We start from the raw sequence: 12,912 nt of genomic DNA on the forward strand, positions 1-12,912 counted from the left end.
ATCAGGCTTCTTCAAGGCACCTCTGATAGATCACTCAAAAGCTTAGGTACCCAAAATCAGTCACGGTTTAGAAAGACAACCTCATCTGTAAAATAGGAGTGATATGCCTGCTGCAAAGGGGGTACACCATGAGCCTTTGCTCTTTCAGGTTGTGAAAGCAAGGCTAATATGTGAGAGAAACAAGACTAGAATTTAGGTTCTCTGTCTCCCAGAAGTGTACAGATGAGGGGCAAAAAGGAATAGAACAAAAGCAGGGTTTTTCATGAAACATTTGGAAAGGTGTTCTGTCTGTTCCAATAATTAAGTCATGAAATTAGGTGCATAAATGTAGATGTAGTCACCCAAAGTCTGTACACTTTCCCTGCTTAAAAATGCAAATGCAAAACTCTGTTCCCATATGTTATGATTTCCAATTCAAGACAATTCTTAGAGGAACTCAGCAGGGTTTTTGGCTGTTTTCTTTACAAACTTCAGCTCCTCGTTTTGGTGCTAATGGTCCACTGGGATGGGGAGAAGGAGGAAGCAACCTAAAGACATCTTAAACTATCAACTGCTTGAAGTGTCCTTTGCCAGATTTTTCAAAATTTTGCTTTTGCTCAGGTTAGGCCTGGAAAATTTTAGCTCCCAAGATGGGAGTTTCAGAAATGTAAGCAGCTTAAGATGGTAAGGTAAAAGAGAAATACTGTGAGCTTCTGCCTACTTTCTCTCTCATATACTACATTACTCTGAGAGTCTTAAATAAAGATTTTATATGCAGCATACCTCAAGACTAGAGTATTAACAGAAGCAGTATTTTGAAGCCCTCTGACACGTTGATTCCATATTTTGGTTTTCTACTTCCAACCTTTGCTCTTTGCATGAAGGATTTCCCAAAGCAAGTATCCTCCCCAAGCTACCCACAAACTGGGTTCATGGTAAATGCTTAATAGTTATTTCCCTTTCCACTTCTTCGTCTATCCTGTGGTCTTCGTTGTTCAGAACAAAAGCTCTTTGGGGTAGGGATCATCCAGATTGTTGAACACATTGCAAGCGCTTATTGCTCAACGTCAAAGCTGAGAAAAGCAATATTGTCAAATCCAAGTATTTAAACAAATGCAAGTCTAACTTCAAAAAGCAATAATTCACTTTTCTGGCATTAGGATTGGCACACAGGGCAGACACAAGTCTATTCTGCTCTATATTTGCTTCTGCTCCCATCTACTCTGAGGTGTTTGACTCGTCTTCTCTCCCTGCTAAGGGTTATTATTAAGGAATTCTTGGGTGCTGCCAGTTAGTTTCTGCTGGACAGTGTAACAGGGAGCCAAAGGTTCATGTGACGTTAAGGGTGAAGGAGCAGCAGAGAGCCTCAGGTGGCAAAAACTACTTATTATGGGGTGCCAGGGAACAGGTACTGGGGGTAGTTGCCTGATGTGAACATTTACTCCATAACTAGCTGTGTTGTGGTAGCACCATGGACTAGAGCCTTGCATAGGAATGCAACAGGGTCCAGCAGCAGTGTCTACCTGAGGCTAACACCTGGGGCAGCTTGAGGCATGTGACCAGCAGAAGGCAGGGACGGGGAGGTATATAAACACAGGCCGCCGACCTGGGAAAAAGCCCAGTTAGACGCGGGAGTGGCGAGAAACGCGCGGGTGAAAGCTCGCTGCGCCCCCGCTCCCCCGAAGCCCCCCAGAAACCCTCCAGCAGCCGCGGAGCCCCCCCGCTGACCCCCAGCGCAGCCGGGGTAAGCGGGGCCCGTGGAGAGAAGGGGCTAACCCCTTAGTGTGTGTGTGGGAGGCGGCAGCTGAGTGGAGCCGGGCCGGGTCAAGCCCCGCCCAGGCCCCTACTTGGCCCAGCCCCCCAGGGGGAGGGAGAGAGAGAGAGAGAGAGAAGAGGGGGTACTCACCAGCCCCCCTCCAGTAAGGCAGGGTCCCCCAAATCCCGGGCAGGGCCCCCGTATTTGCCTTAAGAGCAGCTTCCTCGACGGCAGGCCCACTGCCCATGCGCGCAGTTTAAAAGGGCCCGCCGACCGGGAAAAAGCCCAGTTAGACGCGGGAGCGGCGAGAGACGCGCGGGTGAAAGCTCGCTGCGCCCCCGCTCCCCCGAAGCCCCCCAGAAACCCTCCAGCAGCCGCGGAGCCCCCCGCTGACCCCCAGCGCAGCCGGGGTAAGCGGGGCCCGTGGAGAGAAGGGGCTAACCCCTTAGTGTGTGTGTGGGAGGCGGCAGCTGAGTGGAGCCGGGCCGGGTCAAGCCCCGTCCAGGCCCCTACTTCGCCCAGCCCCCCAGGGAGCCACGCGAACAGGCTGCACAAACAGGCGCGCTTCTCTGCCGGCGCGCGAGTTAGCGCGGAGTTCACGCGGGAGGGCGTGCGGAAGGGCGCCGGACCCTGCCTGCGCACCCCCCAGGGTAGACAGTCCCAGCCGTAGCCAGCCTCCCAGAGGCATGACACGGATGGGCACGCGCCGCACCCCGAGGGTCCCCTCGGGCTCCGCGGCCCCCCCTCTGGCACCTCAGAGACGGCCACCCAGATGGAGCCCCTGGTTCCGGGCTCCACGCAGACGGAGCCCCTGGCTCTCGGCTGCGGGGGCTGCCTGTCCCTTTTTCAGGCTCTGGGGCCTGGGAGCATGGCGACCTCCCCTTGTGGGGTCTGCTCCCTTTTTGGGTCTCTGGCACGCCAGCTGGAGGAGCTCCAGGCCACAGTCCACAGACTGCGTGCCATCAGGGACTGTGAGCAGGAGATAGACTCCTACTGCCAGGCCCTTCTCCCCCGGGAGGCAGAGGGTAGATCGCAGTCTCCCTCCAGGCCAGAGGAGGACTCTGGGACCTCCTGCTGTGTCCAGCCAGGGGCATGGACCAAGGTGGTCAAGGGCCCTAAGGCCCGCCGCACCAAGGCCCCACCCCCGCCACAACTGAGCAACAGGTATGCACCTCTTGCTGCCCCAGCAGAGCCTGCTGAGTTGCCGGCCCCCACAGGCAACATGGGCCCAACTGCAACTCCTGCCCCTGCTCTCCCCAAGACAAAAAGTAAGGTGTTTGTTGTGGGAGACTCCCTCCTGAGGGGGACGGAGGGGCCAATCTGCCACCCTGACCCCTTAGCCCGGCAAGTCTGCTGCTTCCCAGGGGCCCGCATCCGGGACATTGCGGAGAGGATCCCCAAGCTCCTCAAACCCACAGACCACTATCCCATGCTCCTTATTCATGTGGGCACCAATGACATGGCTCGGAGCACTCCCAGCCAGGTCATGAGGCGCTACAGGGATTTGGGAGCGGGGCTTAAGGGTCTGGGGGCACAGGTGGTGTTCTCGTCGATCCTCCCAGTCTCAGGCTATGGGCTGAGAAGGGACAGGAGAATCTATGTGGTCAACCAAAGACTGCAGCGCTGGTGTCGTCAGGAAGGCTTTGGCTTTCATGACCACAGCCCGCTCTTTGGCGAGAGAGGCAGCGAGCTGCTGGGAAGAGATGGTCTCCACCTCTCTCCCCTAGGGAGGAGGCTCTTCTCAGCCAGACTGGCTGACCTGCTCCACCGGGCTTTAAACTAAGCCTGCTGGGGGACGGGGGCACGACTGCCACTGCTGGCCCACTGAGCAAATCTTGCAAAGCCAGCGGATCACGGCACTCAAGGGAGCCAGCCCCAGCCCTGGTAAAATCTGTGGGCAAGGAAGGAGCCCCCCAGGGGGCGCTTGCCTGCCTGTACACAAATGCCAGGAGCTTGGGGAATAAGCAGGAGGAGCTCATCCTCCTGCTCAGTGCAAACAATTACGATGTCATAGGGATCACGGAGACCTGGTGGGACTCCACCCATGACTGGACCACGGGGATAGATGGCTATACCCTGTACAGGAGGGATCGTGTAGAGAAAAGGGGCGGGGGTGTAGCTCTCCATGTTAAGGAAAGCTACGCGTCCCTGCAAGCCAATATTGGCGACCAGGGTGGACGGCTGGAGACCCTCTGGGTTAAAATCCGTGGGGAACACGGCACAGGGGACACAATGGTGGGAGTCTATTACAGACCTCCCACCCAAAGTCCTGAGCTAGACCAGGAGTTTGCCCAGGAACTGGCTGAGGCAGCTTGCTCCAGGACCATGGTTGTCATGGGTGACTTCAATAACCCAGACATCTCGTGGGAGGATCGCTCAGCAAAATCTGAGCGGTCGCAGAGCTTCCTCTCGTGCGTGGATGACCTCTACCTGACTCAAGAAGTCTATGGGCCAACGAGAGGCAAAGCGCTGCTCGACCTGGTGCTGGCTACTGGGGAGGACCTAGTCGGCGACCTAGTGATCGATGGGAAGCTGGGTGATAGCGACCACGAGCTGATCACCTTCACCATCCGCCGAAAAGCTGGCAAGTCGGTCAGCAACACGCAAGTCCTTGACTTCAGGAAAGCTGACTTTGACAAGCTCAGGAGGCTTGTCAGTGAGGCCCTAAGGGACCATGACCACAGGGAGAGGGGAGTTCAAGAAGAGTGGTTGCTCCTCAAGGGAGCGATCCTCAATGCACAAACTAAGTCTATTCCATCTCGGAGGAAAGGCAGCAAGAGGGCACAGCAGCCCCCCTGGCTCTCCAGGGACCTAGCAGACCTCCTGAGGCTAAAAAGAAAGGCCTACAAAGGATGGAGGATGGGAGTCACCTCCAAGGAGGATTATTCTGCACTGGTCCAGTCCTGTAGGGAGCAGACCAGGAAAGCCAAGGCTGCAACTGAACTCCAGCTAGCTTTGAGCATCAAGGACAATAAAAAGTCCTTTTTCAGATATGTGGGGAGCCGGAGGAAAAGCAGGGGCAACGTTGGACCCCTGCTGAACCAGATGGGGCAACTGACAACTGACGCCCAGGAAAAAGCCAACCTATTAAATAAGTACTTTGCGTCGGTCTTTCATCAGCCCCATGGGACGCCCGTGCCTGCTACAGGGCCGGGAAGTCCGGGTGAGGGTGATCCCCTGCCCCCCATTAATGCTGACTTTGTGAAGGAACATCTTGAGAAGCTGGATACCTTCAAGTCAGCCGGCCCTGACAATCTTCACCCCAGGGTACTCAAGGAGCTGGCGAGCATCATAGCCCAGCCTCTAGCGTGGATCTTTGAAAACTCTTGGCGCTCTGGTGTAGTGCCCAAAGACTGGAAGAAGGCCAACGTGGTGCCGATCTTCAAGAAAGGGAGGAAAGTGGATCCGGCTAACTATAGGCCCATCAGCCTGACTTCTATCCCGGGGAAGATCTTAGAAAAGTTTATTAAGGAGGCCATCCTTAATGGACTGGCCGACGCCAACGTCTTAAGGGATAGCCAGCACGGGTTTGTTGCGGGTAGGTCTTGCTTGACCAATCTCATTTCCTTCTACGACCAGGTGACCTATCACCTGGACAAGGGAGATGAGATTGATGTCATATATCTTGACTTCAAAAAAGCCTTCGATCTGGTGTCCCATGATCGTCTCTTGGAGAAACTGGCCAATTGTCGCCTTGGGTCCCCCACGATCCACTGGCTGGAAAATTGGCTCTGGGGTCGGACCCAGAGGGTAGTAATTGATGGAAGTCACTCATCGTGGTGTCCTGTGACCAGTGGGGTCCCCCAGGGCTCTGTCCTTGGACCCATACTGTTCAGTGTCCACATCGTTAATGAAGATGTTGGAGTCAGAAGCGGACTGGCCAAGTTCGCCGATGACACCAAACTTTGGGGCAAAGCATCCACGCCAGAAGACAGGCGGGTGATCCAGGCTGACCTGGACAGGCTCAGCAAGTGGGCGGATGAGAATCTGATGGTGTTCAACGCCGATAAATGCAAGGTTCTCCACCTTGGGAAGAAAAACCTGCAGCATCCTTATAGGCTCGGCAGTGCTATGTTGGTTAGCACTATGGAAGAAAGAGACTTGGGGGTCATCATTGACCACAAGATGAACATGAGCCTGCAATGCGATGCTGCGGCTAGTAAAGCGACCAAAACGCTGGCTTGCATCCATAGATGCTTCTCAAGCAAATCCCGGGACGTCATTCTCCCCCTGTACTCGGCCTTAGTGAGGCCGCAGCTGGAGTACTGCGTCCAGTTTTGGGCTCCACAATTCAAAAAGGATGTGGAGAAGCTTGAGAGAGTCCAGAGAAGAGCCACGCGCATGATCAGGAGTCAAGGAAGCAGACCCTACGATGACAGGCTGAGAGCCCTGGGGCTCTTTAGTCTGGAAAAGCGCAGGCTCAGGGGTGATCTGATGGCCACCTACAAGTTTATCAGGGGTGATCACCAGTATCTAGGGGAACGTTTGTTCACCAGAGCGCCCCAAGGGATGACGAGGACGAATGGTCACAAACTACTACAAGATCGTTTCAGGCTGGACATAAGGAAGAATTTCTTTACTGTCCGAGCCCCCAAGGTCTGGAACAGCCTGCCACCGGAGGTTGTTCAAGCGCCTTCATTGAACACCTTCAAGATGAAACTGGATGCTTATCTTGCTGGGATCCTATGACCCCAGCTGACGTCCTGCCCTTTGGGCGGGGGGCTGGACTCGATGATCTTCCGAGGTCCCTTCCAGCCCTAATGTCTATGAAATCTATCCCTACACTCCAGCATATCTACACCCCAGCTTGGTGTCATCCAGGGACTTGCTGGGGGTGCACTCTGTGCTATCTTCCAGGTCGTTGATGAAGACATTGAACAAAACCAGCCCTGGACCAACCCCTGGGGCACTCCACTTGATATCGGCTGCTAACTTGACATTGAGTCATTGATTATTACTCTCTGAACCCAATGCTTTAGCAAGTTTTCTATCCACCTTACAGTCCATTCATCCAGCCCCTACTTCCTTAGCTTGCCTGTGGGAGACTGTATCAAAAGCCTTGCTAAAATCAAGGTATGCCACATCCACTGGCCTCCCCATCTCCATAGAGTCAGTTACCTTGTCATAGAAGGCAGTCAGGTTGGTCAGGCATGACTTGCCCCTGGTGAATCCATGCTGACTGTTCCTAATCACCTTCTCCTCCTCCAAGTGCTGAGAAATGGATTGCTTGAGGATCTGCTCCATGATTTTTGCAGGGACTGAGATGATGCTGGCTGGTCTGTAGTTCCTTGGATCCTACTTCTTCCTTTTCTTAAATATGGGCACTATGTTTGCCCTTTTCCAATCATCTGGGACCTCTCCTGATTGCTGTGAGTTTTCAAAGATGATGGCCAATGGCTCTGCAATCACATTGTACAACTCCCTCTGCACCCTCGGGTGCATCCCGTCTGGCCCCATGGACTTGTACACGTCCAGCTTTTCTAAGTAGTCCCTAACCTGTTCTTTCACCACTGAGGGCTGCTCATTTCCTCCCCAAACTGTGCTGCCTGGTGCTACTGCCTGGGAGCTGCCCTTGCCTGTGAAGACTGAGGTAAAAAAGGCATTGAGCATTTCAGCCTTTTCTGCATCCTCTCACTAGGTTGCCTCCCCCATTCAGTAAGGGACCCACACTTTCCCTGATCCTCCTTTTGCTACCAACATACTTGTAGAAACCCTTCTTGTTACCCTTCACATCCCTTGCTAGCTGCAACTCCAATTGTACTTTAGCCTTCCCGACTTCATCCTTGCATGCCCAAGCAAGGCTCTTATATTCTTCCCTAGATATTTGTCCAAGTTTCCACTTCTTATAAGCTGCTTTTTTGTGATTTAGTTCTGAAGAATTCACTGCTAAGACAAGCTGGTCTCCTGCCATACTTGCTAGTCTTTCTGCACATTGGGATGTTTTGTTCCTGCACTCTCCGTAAGGCTTCTTTAAAGTACAGCCAGCGTTCCTGGACTCCTCTCCCCCTCAGACTCGCTGCCCAGGGGATCTTGCTCATGAGTTTCCCAAGGGAGTCAAAGTCTGCTTTTCTGAAGTCCAGGGTCATTACCCTGCTGCTCTCCATCCTTTCCTTAGGATCCTGAATTCAATTTTCTCACGGTCACTGCTGCCACACATTCCTCACCAAGTCTTCCCTATTTGTGAGCACCAGGTCAAGAAGAGCATGGCCCCTAGTTGGCCAGTCCAGCACTTGCATCAGGAAGTCGTCCCCAACATTCTCCAAAAACTTCCTGGATTGACTGTGCACTGATGTATTGCCCTCCCAGTAGATGTCAGGAGACTGAAGTCCCCCATGAGAGCCAGGGCCTGTGGTCTGGAAACTTCCACTAGCTGTTTGAAACCTCATCTACCATTTCCGCCTCATCCGGTGGTCTGTAGCAGACCCCCACCATGACATGTTGTTGCTCTCTCCTCTGAACATAACCCAGAGACTATCAGCAGGCCTATCTCCAGAGTCATACTGGAGCTCTGAGCAATCATATGGCTATTTTACATAAAGTGCAACTCTTCCTCCTCGTCTCCCCTGCCTGTCCTTCCTGAACAGTTTGTACCAGTCGGGAATCAGAGCAGCCGGCCGGCAGCTGCTTTCTGACCCCCCCCCCCCCCCCCCCCCCCCCCCCACCGGAGCAGTAAAACTTTTATCTGACAGGCTGGTAGTGATGGATAGGGTGAAATTAACCAGGCACAGATGCATGTTGGTTACAGGAGATCGTTTACTTACATCGCCCAGATAGTGACGTGCGACGCAGGCTGAGCCTTTGTTCCGTTACAGTTGCATCGATTACAGTCAAATGTATGGGTTATAGCCAAGCAATGACGGACGTGGCGCCAAAAACGTGCTATCGTGCCTGCAGGGCTTTGATACGTCAATATTTACGATGACGGGGAGTCATTGACAGCTGATCAGACTGTCAAGTCACTCTGGTGATGAGCTCAGGTTTTTTTTTAGAGATTCTCCAGAGTTTTTTCCGGCTTGGGAGGAAGTTGCTAAACTATTTATAGACAGAGGTGTCTGACGGAGATATCTAATGATGAACCGATATGTGGAATCTTTAATTTTCTGGCAAGCAGCAGTTCTTTGTGCTCTCAGGTTGCTATCAGGTTACAAGATAGTGGGTTAGGTTTCTAGTATGTTATGTGAGAGAGGCTTACGCTTATTTCTTGACCAATTATATACAGTTTCCCTCTGGGTTTTATTGCAGGGATTTATGGCAGGGCTATCCCCTTTCACCCTGACCAGTCTTAAGTTTCGTTTCTTGTTTGTGACGTGGGCATAAATTATATACAGCTCTCCGCCAGGATTTTGTTTCAGGAGTTTTTGGCAAGGATTTCTTTTAACCCTTAGTTGACTACTGTGTGAATAGTATCTCTTGCTAGTGGCATGGGCACTGATTAACTGGGTTGTGACAGTACCCATCCATGACAGTGCTCCAGGCATGCGAGCTCTCACCAAGTCTATGTTATTCCAATCACGTTATAGTGCCATGACTGTACAAGGACTTCCAGTTCTTCCTGCTTGTTTCCCAGGCTCTGTGCATTTGTGTACAGGCACCTGAGGTAACTAGTTGATTGCCCTGATTTCTCAGGAAGTATGAAAGCACCTCCCCTGTTAGCCCATCCTGCTTGCTCTTCCTCCAGGTCTCCTGCTTCCCCACTTATCTCAGGGCTTTGGTCTCCATCCTCCAGCAAATATAGCTTAAAGCCCTTCTCACTAGGTTAGCAAGCCTGTCTGTGAAGATGCTCTTAGGTGGGTCCTATCTCTTCCTAGCAGTCCTTCTTAGAAGAACATCCCATGGTTGAGGAAGCCAAATCCCTGCTGGTGACACAACCTCCACATTTAGGTGTTGATCTGCAGGATATACCTGCTCCTGCTCAAGCCCTTTCCTTTGACCAGAAGGATCAATGAGAATACAACCTGAGCTCCAAACCCCTTCACCCTTGCACCCAAAGCCCTGTAGTCACTCTTGATACACTCAGGATCTCCCCTGGCAGTAACATTAGTGCCCACATGGATGATCAGCATTGGGTAGTAGTCAGAGGGCTGGATGAGCCTTGGTACTCCCTCCATAACATCCCAGATCCGGGCTCTGGGCAAGTAGCAGACCTCCTGAGACAACAGGTCAGGTTGGCAGATGGCTTCCTCTGTCCCCTGCAGAAAAGAGTCTCCAACAACCACCTGTCACTGCTCCTAGATGGCAGTCATCTCAATCCTTCCCACCTTGGTGAGGCCTGGCCTGTCCTCTTGGCCTGTCCTGGAACGTGCTCCACCCTCTCTGCTGCTAGAAGATGCCTTCTGCATTGGTATGAACTTCAGCACACTCCACAGATCATGGGCCCAAACCTAGAAACTGCTGTTATATACTAGCCAATTGCCTGTCAAATATGACGGGGTGGGGGGGGGGTGGAGCGGGGATGGAGACCCATGGCCCCCGCCATCCAGGCCCACTGCCCACTTCCCTCCTGCTGCTTGGGATCTGGGCCCATTCCCACCCACCCTGCCACAGTGGCAGGGTAAGGGGAGGAGTGGGCCCGGGCCCAATGCGGGTGTGGACTGGGCTCAATGCTGGGGAGAAGCTAGGCCACTGCGGCAGGGGCAGGGAGGGAAGCAGTGGCCCTGGGCCGACCTGGCAGCGGTGGTGGGGATGGGAGAAGTGGGCTCGGAGTCTAGGCGGGACACAGGGGGGCGGTGGGGGAGGAGTGGGACCGGGCCTGAGTGGGGGAGGAGGCCTGCTCCTCCCCTCCCCCAACTGCTGCCGCATTAAGCCAGGCCAGGCCCGGTGCTCTCCCCACCCTGCTCCCCTGTGTTGTCCCCAAGCCCGCTCCTCCCATTCCCCGCTGCCGCCAGGTTGGCCTGGGCCCACTGCTTCCCCTGCTGCGGCAACCCGGCTTCTCCCCACCCTCAGGCCCAGTCCTCCCCTGCATCGGGCCCATGCCCACTCCTCCCCTCCCCCCACCGCTACTGCGCTGCACCTGCTCTTCCCCCCACCACTGTTGCATTGTCTGGGTTCGGCCCTGCAGGTGGTGACAACGGAAGTGGCGGGGCGGGCCAAGGCCAGCACTGGTGGTCTCACCCCCCTGCAGCATCCTGACCCTGCTCCCCTCCGCGCTGCCATGGCCATCACCTGCAAGGAGTAATGGGGGTGGGGAAGCCAGCTGTGCCTCCAGGGAGCAGGGCTGGGGGGTAGAGGTAGATCAGCTGGTGCTAGGGGAGATGTTGCCTTTTTTTGCTGCTGACATGCATATCAACCAGCCAAATAAACCTACTGGTGACATCCAGAGTTAGATCCACTGCAACAAAGGCACAAGATATGGGGAGGGAGGGTGGAGGACAGGGGCAGGAGGGGAGCTGCCTCCCCTGGCTCCATTCTGCCTGGAACTCGTGCCCCACTCACCCACCCATTGTTATACTTCTGCCTGATTGTAATGTTTCTTTCCCCTCCCCCCTCTTCATTTCCCGCCCCGCCCCCCACGTCCATTTGAAGCGTGAATGTACCAAGAATAGAAAATAGATTCACCTGTCCCACATCTGCTAGCTTTGGGTAAATAAATGAAAACTTAGCTTCTGGATTCCTGGAATCATCCTTGCACAAAGAGCTGGCTGAAAAAAATAGCTTCCCTGCACAGACACTGAAGGATCCAAGGCTTGTTATGGGTTAGGTGCTCAGATGATACAGCAGCTTTCACTTCAGGAACAGACTGGCCAGCTCTCCAAATCAGCTGAGGATCAAGAAGACAAAGCTTCCCTGGCACAAGAACTGATTCATCCCTGAGCGGGCTTCAGATAATCAAATGGAGCAACAACAGCTGCTGGTCAGGGGAGCAGAAGTAACTGACTTAAAATGATCATATCCATACAGTTGAATTTAAGCAGCAGGGATGCAACACTGAGCTTAAAGACCTAAATCAGAGGCAGACACAGGACCAGATCTGGTCCTTTTCTGTCTCTTCACAGAGTGGAATAAGCCCATCTAAAAACAAGAAAACCAAAAAGTAACTGTTGTAAAATATTTCCCTACCTGACACAGAGTCATTATATCTGTGCTTGGGCCAGCCCCTTGTGGCCCTCAGAAATTTATAAGAGCAGGGCAAAGGAAAAGACAGATGAAAGGGACGTGGCTAGAGTGCCCTGAATGTTTGGGATTTCCATCCTAGTGTAACAGCCTCCAAAAGGGTATTACAAACCAGTGCAACCAGTGTGCAACCAGTAGCCAGGGGGTGGATCTAAGATGGTGTCTGATCTGGGCAGGTCCAACAGTCAGGCCTGGAATTTGGGGGTACAAAAGATACTGAAACTCCTTTTCCTGTACACTCTGCAAAGAAGGTTGTGAAGGCAAAGGAAAATGTGGCCTGTGATTTATGAAACCAGCTAGAAAAATAATGCAGAGATGTCTACCTTGGGTAAGAAGTGAGATTCCCTAAGTGATCCAAAGGTTAGATGTTTCAAGATGCTAGCTGTCTAGGACAGAGACTGTCTTCAGTACAGTGCCTAGGGGCATTAGGCTTCCACTCGGGGATTGGGACCTTCCGGTGGCACAGCACTACATGAATGCAAACACAGACACTGCTGCTAGGGCTTTGCCCCCTTGGTGGCCAAATTTTACCCAATACTTTGATCTCCCATGAGAGTTATGTTATAATTTGCAAACCCTGTTACATGGGTACGTTTACAAAACTGTCATATATGTCAAATGTTGGCTTAAGGTCAATATATCCTGTTCTCAAGATGGTAGGGTATCAAGCTGCACAAACCTTGGCAGTATGGATAATTACTAAAGTGTTGGAGAGAGAAATAGGTGGTAACAGTTTTGTGTAGAAACCAGTCCAGGAGGCAATGGCAGGAGGAACCAGTGTGTGTGTTGGGAGGGGTGGGGGAGGAAGGGGTAGATGCATGTGTGACTGGTGCCTCCTGAATCTGGGGGGGCAACCGCAGAAGCCACTGATGGCAGCAGCCCTGTCAGGGGGGGCACCAGCCCTACCGAGAGCATCGGTGTCGGCTGTCGGGGGGGGGGCACGTGCCTCCCCATGCACCCCCTACCAGTCGTCTATGGGTAGATGACTGTGTTTTGATGGAAACCTAAGACTATTTCACTTCTTGTCTTTCACTGCCTCGGTTGATCTACTTCTGCCAGCCATCTTT

At 53.1% G+C, this 12,912-nt stretch overlaps 1 protein-coding gene across 1 annotated transcript in view; it reads left to right on the forward strand.

The window, feature by feature from the left end:
- The first annotated feature begins 2,002 nt into the window (after nt 1-2,002).
- Nucleotides 2,003-12,912, forward strand: part of ELOVL3 (ELOVL fatty acid elongase 3) — a 73,117-nt gene continuing 62,207 nt past the window's right edge. The window contains exon 1 of the mRNA XM_059729673.1: nt 2,003-2,145. The gene's annotated coding sequence lies outside the window, so the exon portion shown is untranslated. The remainder of the gene's footprint in view (nt 2,146-12,912) is intronic.

Source organism: Alligator mississippiensis, chromosome 6, assembly GCF_030867095.1.
Source record: "Alligator mississippiensis isolate rAllMis1 chromosome 6, rAllMis1, whole genome shotgun sequence".
Classification (NCBI taxonomy): Eukaryota; Metazoa; Chordata; order Crocodylia; family Alligatoridae; genus Alligator; species Alligator mississippiensis.